The sequence below is a fragment of the Cynoglossus semilaevis genome, chromosome 8, assembly GCF_000523025.1.
Source record: "Cynoglossus semilaevis isolate Cse_v1.0 chromosome 8, Cse_v1.0, whole genome shotgun sequence".
NCBI classification, from domain to species: domain Eukaryota; kingdom Metazoa; phylum Chordata; class Actinopteri; order Pleuronectiformes; family Cynoglossidae; genus Cynoglossus; species Cynoglossus semilaevis.
The window spans coordinates 25,147,611-25,158,625 of NC_024314.1; the positions used below are offsets into that span (position 1 = coordinate 25,147,611).

At 42.2% G+C, this 11,015-nt stretch overlaps 1 long non-coding RNA gene across 2 annotated transcripts in view; it reads left to right on the forward strand.

Moving 5' to 3' along the window:
- Positions 1-11,015, forward strand: part of LOC103382874 (uncharacterized) — a 64,132-nt gene that overhangs the window by 50,185 nt on the left and 2,932 nt on the right. Inside the window, exons 3-4 of one of the 2 annotated variants that reach the window (XR_521960.3) lie at positions 3,214-3,302; positions 4,182-4,910. This is a non-coding gene — a long non-coding RNA (uncharacterized LOC103382874). Of the gene's footprint in view, positions 1-3,213; positions 3,303-4,181; positions 4,911-11,015 lie in introns of those variants that run through there. The other variant, XR_003050299.1, reaches the window with a different exon arrangement.

Genomic DNA, 11,015 nt, shown 5'->3' on the forward strand with positions numbered 1-11,015 from the left:
TGTAGTGCCTCAGATTTCTCTTTTCTCACTCGCTCCTCTCTAAACATGAAGCTCTGTTCTGCTCTTTCCTGTCAGACAGGCTGGCAGCTAAAAGCTCATTTCAGGTACAGCCCGTCAGAACACACGGAACCAGTGGTGGGAACTCTGAGTGCTCATCTCGGGCTGACAGCAGGCAGTCCCTCAAGCATTGCCGTAGTTGGCCACGGCTGATTTTCTCTTAGGCAGTCAAAGCCGCGGGAGGCTAAATGTACTGCTTCGGCTCGTCCATTTTGATTTGCCCTCTGTGTGCGGCTGTTTGACATTCCCGTTCCGATGTGCTGTCTTTGTGTTCACAATGTAATCAGTAGTTGTTTACACCACTGAAAGAAAGAAGAAACCAGGAAAGCATCCAGCGGGGGGTGTTTTCAGATGTGCTCTTCTACGCAGATGACCCCCTGCTTGTAGTAGTTTTTTTTTTTTCTCATTCAGCTCTACTGAGGTGGTGTTGGTGTTGCCTAATGTAAACATCGAGCGAGAAGAAAAGCTACGTTAATGTCTGTGTGTGTGTGTGTGGTCAGAGCTTATGGATTGTTTGTGGTGTTCGCAGGTATCACATGTCCAACAGATGGTGGATGGAGCCGTAAACAGCAGCACAGAGTGGGAAGCATTGAGAAACAGCACTTATTATATTTATTCCCTTAGCCTCTGATTGTATTTGTCTTTACGAGGTATAAATTATCATTGACAGCGGCGGAAGAAAGCCGGGATGAACCTGCATGTTTTCCCTCAGTGTTCTCAGAAGTATAAAAGGTTGTGGGGGAGACGCCAGGCATTTATTTGCTCTATTGTCAGTTTGAGCAATAGAAGAATGTTTACAGTGACATTCTGCCAATAAGGGAGTAGACATAAAGGCAGGGAGTAAGAATAGCTACTGCTGCCGACACTGTCTTTGTGTGTGTCAGTGAGTGTGTGTGTGTGTGTGTGTAGTGTGAGTGTGTGTAGTGTGAGTACACTGCAGCACAGTTTCCAAGGCGACGTTATCAGCCATGATCCATCATTGGAGGCAACAAATCCTGGCTGTGCTATTTATTCTATTGTTTTCTCAGAAATGGTAGGTGACAGAGTGACGGTGGAGGGAGAAGATTATTGATCAACACGAGAACTGGCTTGTCCCCCCATGTTGGTGCGTTCTTCAGAGGCGGTCCCATAGGCCTCACAGCCGCAGACCGGTGGGCTATCTTGTTCGGCACTGGTTTATGAAACCTGTCATAAGGATGTGAAGGAGTGTGTAGCACACGGAAAGATGGGCCAGGAGACTCCCCTGGGAGGAAGTGGATGCGGGGGTGGGTTCAGAGTTTCCATACTGCGAGTCCAACAATCTGGGGCTATTAGATCTCTGCTCAGAGGTGAAAGAACCGTGTGGTCCACCGGTTAAATAGTTTTGAAATATTGTGCCGGGTGCAAAGAGTGATAGCTAGAATATAGCAATATATATAAATTATATATATATATATTTATGTATATATGTATGTATATATGTATATATATCTATACAAGAATACCCTGCAGATCAACACATGTTCTGTTAAACCTTTCTTGCGAAAGTTTTTCACTGTAACTCATTAAATAGGTGGTAAAAAAACAGCCTTCTAAATGATTTAAAACAAACCTGAGTTTTGAGCTAATTATATGGAGTAGAAGAAAATAAACATTACCTTAAATTTAATTCTAAAAGCACATTTATCCCCTGGGTTTGTGTTGATTGTCTAGCTATCATGTAGGCTGCTGTTCCACTGTTGTTTTTCTCACACAAAAATGAATAATGCAAATTTTGGTATGAACACAGAAAAATTACTAAAATCTCATACAACCACCGACCTGGGGAGCTGAGGGGGAGGAAGGGGAGGAGGAGGAGGGCGACAAAATGGAACATTGCAGCCTGGATCGCACTCCTACTCCTACAAATCACCAGGATCACTCTCTAATAAATCACTCAAAGTAACAGGAGTGTAATATATTTACCTCTCCATGTCAGGCGCACATATCCACGAGGTAGAGTTTTTTAAATCCGTGGCTCTAATTCCGACCGTTAGTTCTGTGAGAGCTACCTAGCAAAAATTGAACAACTGTCTCTGTTCATCTTTTTGTCGCCTGTTTCAATCTCTCAACTGAACGTTATATATTTTATATTATATATTGTACCCAGAGCAGAACTTCAAAAAAAAAAAATAAATAATAATAATAAGTGTAAAAAAAAGTCTCATTTTGGTGTGAAGAATGAATAACAGTTAAGGACAAATTAAAGGAAAAATTTGATAGTGTTGAATGTTATTTTTCTTGTTTTACTTTTTTTTTACGTATTTTTTACTTTTTTATTTTTAGGCCTACACACTTTGTCTCTTGTGAAATTTGTTGCGAAGGTTGTAGCAGTACTAATGAGCAGGTCAGTGCTTAATTGTAAGAATAAAAATGAAGTTTTTTTTAAACACTGAATTTGGTTTAACACATTTTAATAATCAAAAATTGCACTTTTTTTTATAAATTCAATCTGTCTTTGAAGTTTGTGACTCAGGATCTCATTGTAGAAAGTAGGTGTGAGTTAACCCAGCCCCCCCTCCACTCCCCCCAGCCCCACTCTTCTGTGGCAGAACTATCCAAAACTGTACTTGAGTTTTCCTCAAACCAGATTATTTATATTACTTCACAGACAGGATTGGAGTTTTATAGTCAATATGCCGCTCATATGAAGAGAAATGTGGCAGCAGCGGCAGCCCAGCTGCCCCCACGATTTGAAATAATGCACCAGAGTTCTTGATGGTTTGTGAATCACTCCTTGTAAAATGTTGAGTAGTCTGTGGCGAGGATATTGTGGGGTAAATGTGATAAGAGAATGCATAAACACATCAGTCATCCCGGCGTTGCGGAGGTGGCTGATACTCTCCTGCAGCAGGGATTTTCATGCCCGGGGTGGATGGTGCCACTCTTCTCCACAGGAGCATGAAACAGGATTACAAGCACATCAACAAACATATACGAGTCATGTCCTTTATTTCAGGACAACCACTTGTCAAACTAATGGTCTCTGTCAGCTTTCTTTTTTTACTTTGTACACTGCACTAAATTTAAAACCAACCAATACAATAACAATAATAAAAAAACTTACTGTAGTGTGTTTATGTCTGTGATGACTTTTGATTTTTTTTGTCTAATGAAGTCCTTGATGCTCTTGTCTAGGGCAGTGGTGGAGGTCCTCGACTTACATCGAAGTTTGTTCCTGCCGGGTGATTAACTCAATACTGAACAGTCGGAACTCTTCACATACTGTAAGTACCTACGTCTCTCTCCTAAAACCAGTATGACTTACGCCTGGGAGTCATAATGAAGGGCAAAAAGTCCCCAAAAAACCCCAAGACAAACTAGAGAAAGCAAATGTAGCACAATAATCCAATGTATTTCCTACAAAAATCAAATGTAAACAAAGCCGTTGTCTGTGTATTCGCAACGTAACTACAAATGTCATTAACAGAGTGCCCCCTGTATGTGACTTTCTGCCATTGTGCAGTTTTAGCTTTTTGCCCTGTTTCAGTCATTTTCCAATCTGCCCTTATTTGCTCCACCGATTTGGTCTATATCAGAGTTCTTCTACTTTTGCCTTTTAGATCACTCACCTCAAGGTCAACTAACAGGTTTCTGTGTCTTATATTAACTTTTTTACTGTGGTATTTTTCCATTTGCCTGAGTTGAGTGGATGCAGTATTTTCTGTAGTAGTAGTAGTTTCTCAACTGTCATCTAGGGGGCATTGGAGAAATGAGTAGCGATGATATGAAATGATACGACTTTGATGTTTCTCCGTGGGTTCATTTTCCTTATAAACTAAAATAAGAATTCTAACAAAATGGGAATTTGTTTTCTCATCTTATAGTAGTAGTATTTTATATTCAAGTTATTTTTTTTCCATATCAGAGCAGTAACCCAGTGGCAGCTGAAGGCCTGCTCCATGTTTAATGTACAGTCTATGAATGACACTCTTTTCACGGTGGCTACTGCGTGGCATTCATCACCTCATAAGAAAGTAATCTTTTCACCAGAACTCCAGCTCCACCTGCTGTACTCCGGTGTCAAACCTTTCAATGAGCTCACGTCTCAAGTGTGGCACTTCTTTTACCTCGTGTACGAACTCTTTGGTCCCACTTTTACGCAGACTTCCACCGGCTACAGATAATCCTGTCACACCTCGTCCTCACTGATGATGGCGTGCCTGGTCTTCCCCGGACCTCACCATGTGACTGGCTCCTGCAGATTTTCTCCTGACGCTTGGTTAGCCATGGCCTGTCAGCCAGCTCCCATCATGCCCCAGTCCCCTCACAGCTGTACAGTAGCTGCTGGCACATTGTGTCACTATCTAAAGCCTGATAATATACCTGAGAGCTAAGTGGCTGTCACATCCTTAACAACAGCACCTTGTTTCACATTTAAAAGTTTTTTTTTCTTCTTTTTTCTGCACCTGTCATAAAACAGATCTGCAGACACGTTCACACTCCATGACTCTGACGCTGATTCTCCACTGGGTGACAGATGGCTGAAGCCACGGCAGTGGAATCACTTTAGATTAGCTGCTGCAAATCTGCACTCACCTGTTATTTGGGATATTTCCATAGACATGATACAGGGGCACCGCCGGGAATTCTGGGTTCCAGGATATGACAACTCGCACCTATGTATCACACTTACAGAACATGAATATATTTGATATAATATTTTAATTGTTAAGATACTGAATGTCCAAAAAAAAAACCAAAACAAGGACCTCAGTGTGTTTTCTTGACACTGACCTCTATCGTGTGTTTTTCTTGTCCCTCCGGACCAAAGGTCAGTCTTATTCTAGTCTTCTTTTTAAATGCGTGATCACGGACCCATGTACGACATCGCAAGCAGGAACAAAGTCATCTCTACAAGAAGCAGTTTAGAAGTTGATTCGCAAATCTATTAAAATTTAATTCAATAAAAAAATGTAAACAAATTAATAGAAACAAATGTTAAGGCCTCCTGATTAATTTCCAAAGTGATTAGTTTGGGAATGCTAACCTGTGGCATGAAAATGAAGCGACAGCCCTTTCCTGGCTCCTTAACTCTGACGCAGGCGGCAGGACTGCACTTTGGTTCCAGCCGTATTGATGAACTCCTACATCCAATATGTTGCTCCATTGATTTTTCATTATTCCAATTCTTGGGAATTGTTGCGGTGTGTCATGGAAGCACGATGTGGACAATTAATTTGGTCTTTCTATTAAAAATAAGTCATTAAAAGCTTGCTGCACAAGAATGTATAATTAACACGCTAGCACCGGCAGGCGGAGAAATTTAATTAGTATTGGTGCAACACGCTGTTTATTTCCTTGACTAATTTGGAGAGCCAATCACAGGAGCAGCTGTAAGGTGTGATTTATGGACTGGACAAACTGTATGTGTTGTAGGTTTAGTGTTGAAAGGTGAAGGCCGTGTTATTCAGTGACCAGTAGTGGCAGTAGACAGCCAGTAGATGGCAGTAATTTCAATTTTAAACCAATTTGCACGCAAATAGAACCTAAAGAAGTTGTTGTTACATGCTGGGAGGGCAGGGATCAGCTCTCTGATGTACGAAGGTTGTGAATTTTAAACAAAGGACATTTTTTTGCATGACTGATTTTCAGTGGGTGTTGCACCTCAAGGGGGCGCAACAGCATTGAGGTGGGTGCAGAGTGACTCCAGAACTTATGGAAGAATGGAACTGAATTTCTTGTTCTATTTTGCCGCTATGCTTACGTGCACGCACATTGGTGTGTAGATGCATATATCTCTATATATGTACTTATATTTGTGTTTGTATCCATATATGTGTGTATGTAGTGTATATGTAGGTTTTTTATTCATCCCACAATGGGGACATTAAGGTTAATGTTTGTGAATATATATATATATATATATGTGTGTGTATATATGTATATATATGTGTGTGTGTATGTGTATATATGTGTATAGGTATATATCTATGTGTATACATGTATACATATATGTATATATGTGTGTGTGTGTATATATATATACGGTATATATATGTATATATATATACATATGTATATTATAAATATATATATATGTGTATATATGTATATGTGTATGTGTATATATGTGTATAGGTATATATCTATATATGTGTATACATATATATATGTATATATATATTTATATATATTTACACATATAGCACTGTTAGAGATTGCAGAGCCTTTAGCTTTACAGAGGTCCCCACCTGTCACTTGACAAAAGGATAACTATCAATGTCATTGACAGGTGAAGTCCAATTTGCACTGTGGCTAACACTGTGCTCCCCGAGCCGTGAATGGTTCAAGTATCAGTGTTTTGTCAATTTCCATGTTGAGTGCCCAGTGTCACAGGCATGGATCTGTGTCACCATAATGAGACGCAATTGATTGGTTTTGCTTCTCAAAAAGAGCTATTCACGGGGAAATTAAAATAACACACACAGTCAGACCATGCAGACATGATTAATGGTGTTTTGAGATTGGGATCTGGTGGTATTTACATAATCAGTAGGAGAGAATTAGTTGGTTCCATCACTCTGTGTGTGTGTGTGTGTGTGTGTGTGTGTGCATGAACAGCAGTCCTCCTCTCACACACACTGGCCTGATCACAATGTGTTATAATCTTGATTTTCTGAAAAGCCTTGATGAAGTGATTGAAAATACGGAAGAAATACATCTGAATACAGTAAACACAGTTTGGTGATCGCATCGAGAACAAGTCTGAGTGGAAGAAAACAGCTGTATAATGAAAGAGGTCTGTATATTTCATAATTAGTTTATTCAAAATTGCACTGATGCTACTGGGGTTTCAGCTAGTCTTCATTTGAGTTGAATTTGAAAATCTAATTAAAGTAATTAAACAACGTTTCTACATAATTTTGACCCAAACGCAAGTATATATGTATATATATGTGTGTGTGTGTGCGTATATTTATATATATGCATGCATATGTATTTACTGTATATATGTATGAATGTGTGTGTATACATATATATTTATATAAGTATGCATATATTTATGTACTGTACATATATGTATGTATTTGTGTGTGTATACTTATATATTTATATATGTATGTCCTGTATATATATGTGTGTGTAGGTGTTACATACTATATATAATCATACATTCTTATATATATATATTTATATACATATATTTATATATATATATATATATATATATATCTATGTATATGTGGCGCTTTGGCCCAGAGGCAATGTCTCTGTCATTGGTGTGGAACCCCAGGGTTCACCTCCTGGGTAAGTTCGAATCCCGGTTAGGGCGGTTGGTACCTTCCAGTGGACTCACCACCTGCAGGAAGGTTTGGGGGGGGTTGGTACGGTGCATTTGGGTGACGACTGCTGCCCCCGCGACCCAGTAATTGATCAGCGGATGAAAATGGATGGATCTATGTATATAGGTATATGTGTCTCTGTGTAGGTGGGTACATATATACAGTATATTCCAACATACAGGAACTCTTTGTCATGACTTTTAGTGGGTGGTCTAGTAAGCCCACTCATACCATGTGCTCACACACACACACACACACACACACATGCCTTGGGACAAACCACTACGACTGTGTACTTTCTGCTTCTCCACTGCAAAAAAAAAAAAAAGGTCACAGTGCGATCGTGTGATTTATGGACCTGTTTGAAAGTGAAAGTGAAGCTGTTTTAGCTGTGGGGCAGCTGACCGATCAAAACGTGAAACATGAAAATTAAATTCTGTTCATGAATTGATTTACAAGGTTGAGCAGGTATTAAACTGCACAGTGGAGAGTAGCCGAGTGAAAGCACAGCGTGTGTGTGTGTGTGTGTGTTTGGGGGGGGGTTGTTTACTTGCCTTTGTTGTTGGTGAAGAGTTTCGTACAGTCATGCTGAGGTCGGTACAACCAAACTCGTTCTGTCGTGTTTAACTCCAGTCAAACGGGAGTGAATTTTTCATGTGTTTATGTTTTGCTAAAGTAGTGGAGTGTGTTTAGGCACAATTTGTTTGGGTGTGTCCCCCCCCCAACCTCCCCACCCCCCACCCCCACTTTGTTCCATTTCCGTCTGATGCGTTCATCTGTCTTGACACGACAGCGCGCTGCGCCTGAGACGTGTTTTCTTTAACATGGCAGCTCACAGGGGAGGAAGACAAATGGTTTGGACTCCTCGGTGGTTCTGGACGGCCAAGGATGATATTATTCTACCTGACAAGCTGCTCCATATCTGTTGTAATCAAATATCCACCACGTTTTCTTATCTTGAAAAAAAAAAAAAAAGGAATTTCGAATTCCTTGCCCGCGTTTGTGGGATTCCCCCTAGAGTTACTACGTTTCCACGAAGAGCGCGCAGACTCCGGCGTGACGGCTATTTCTAACGTTGCAGTCGTTAGGGAACCTCACGTTGCTGGAAACCCGATTTATTAATGAACTGCGCGGTAATGATGTGGAATCAAATGAAACAAACGACTCCTGAACTCTACGCAACTTTTAATTGAGAGCACGAGGCGGTGCGCCTGAGATAACGCGTTCACGCCAGAGGTGAATGGATGGCGCTCTTATGCACGAGCTTGTTTAGCACGACAGCTGTGTTGGATACATTACTGCATTAAATCAAAACCAATTACTGCCAGCTCGTTGCCCCACTGCCCCGGGAGGTGGCTAATGCAAACGCAGGATAAGAGAATCCTTGGCTTTTACTGTGGAGAGAGAGAGGGAGAGAGAGAGAGAGGTTGGAGGGAGAGAGGAGCAGCACAACATGCAGAGTAAAGATTGATGAGGGAGATGTAGAAAAGTTGCAGTGCACCTCTCCACACTCCTTTTGTCACACTTCCTCAGGAGCTGTGCTGTGGGCTTAGCTGCCGATGAGCTAAAGAACGGCTCCGGTGTGGCCCATAGTGCTGATGTTGTTTTTATGTGTTGCTGCTGCTGCTGTGCTTTTTTGTCACTTTAGAGGGTCAGCCTCCACGCTGCCAGATCTGCTCCGGCACTTAGTTGCACTCTGTTACGCTGATGGGGGAGGCTTTTTGGGGACAGCACTACTGGGATTGGTTCGGAGCGGGCAACCTCTGAAATGGAACAATGTGTCTGTGTGTGTGAGAGAAACTGGGCTGCAGTGAATGGCGTATGAATAGAACAGAGAGACGAGGAGCAGAGTAATGTTGGGTTCATGCAGGACAGAGACGGATTAAAGAGAGAACAGTTCCAGACGTGTTAAAGAAGAACAGGAATGTCCCCCCGCCCACGTGGGCTTCGCCGCCAGTTTCCTCCAGTGAGATACGCTGGCGATATCTGTCAGGTCAATTAGTCCGACTGTGCTTACATTTACCACCTGACTTCCTTCGACGCTGCCCTGGTCTGCGACTCCCTGATGTCTCTGCACACGGAGTAAAACGTCAGGCCTTTATTGAACCAGCTCAAACCTCCCTGATGTCTCTGCACACGCAGTAAAACGTCAGGCCTTTATTGAACCAGATTCATCTCTGCTACGAGAACAAAAACTACTGAAGGTCACAGTTCTCACTCCACGTGGTTCCCGCCACACTAGCAGCACAGATGGTCTCGCTCGTGGTTTGCCAGATAACAAGCAGGGCCGTCACTTTCAAAGAGTGTCTAAACCGACGCGTTCATCTGTAGGAACTGATCCAGACAGAGTTTGTTTGACTTGCAGAATGTCAAACATTTTTATTCTAATTGTGAGGAAATATAAATACTGATGCTTAAAGGAGTGTGGCGCTGTGGGCCAGAGCCCAGAATCTCCTGGGCAAGATCGAATCCCGGTTAGGGCGGTAGGTACCTTCCAGTGGACTGACCACCTGCAGGGAGGTTCGGGGGGGTTGGTACGGTGCAGTGTGATTTGGGTGGCGGTCGTGGAGACTGCTGCCCCCGTGTCCCGGTAACGGATAAGCAGATTAAAATAGATGGATGGATGGGTTTAAAGGAGTTTTCTTTGTTTTAATTTGGTGTCAGCTGACTTGGAATCAAGATTGGGTCGAAAGGAACCTTTTACTGAAAGCACAATCTTTGTCCAAGATCACCAAGACATTTGTGGTTTTGCCGTTGGCAGCAACTCTGAATAATGTTCTGGATGAAGCCACAAGTTTTTTGTTTTTTTTCTTATCTTTCTTTCCCATTTTCTGAGGCCTCCGTAGTGCCCCCTGGTCGCCTTCCCATTTTCAGAGGCCTCCGTAGTGCCCCCTGGTCGCCCCCAGAGGGTGCTGCTGCCCCCACTTTGAAAACCACAGTTTAAAAAAAGAGAGTTATTTAATCGCAACGGTTTAAAAACACTTTAAAGTCCCGACACAAGAGTTTAGCAGCAGGTAATTTAGCCAGCGCTTCAGGCGAACTACAAAACTACCTCGGAAATCAATTCCGGAAAATGCTAAAGTTAGGTTTTGATGGAAGTTTCTTAAATTGGCTGGACCTCTCCACATACATTCATTGGCTCAACTCAGTGGCGTTTGTCTGATTAATGGCAGCTTATTAGAAAACGGCGGGATTATAGAATCATCTGTCACCGTGTATAAATCAATAGGAGTCTTCACAGCCACCAGCACCCATCTGCCCGTTCCTCTTCAGTCTATATCCATATTGAGCGGCCGTGTTGCTGAACAGTGAGCTTTTGAGCAATTATGAACATGACCAATAGTCCAACTGTGTTCGATTCAAACCCAGAGATCTGTACAAGAAAGATGACGTTGTATGTTGTTGGACAGGAGACAAGCCTGTACATATGGGGGGGGACATGTAAGACACTTGGCACCGTGTGAGAGCTGCCAGGCCCGGAGCCATTGTAACTGTTGTTATTCCCAATCTGGAGCCATTTCACTGCATTAAAGAGAAAACACAATGTGGAGTAAAACGCTGTAGAGCTGCGCGCCGTAAAGCGTCTGATTTTACTGCTTTTCCACTATAACCACACACACGCACTGTGTGTTTTGTTGGGGGGCCAGGAGATAA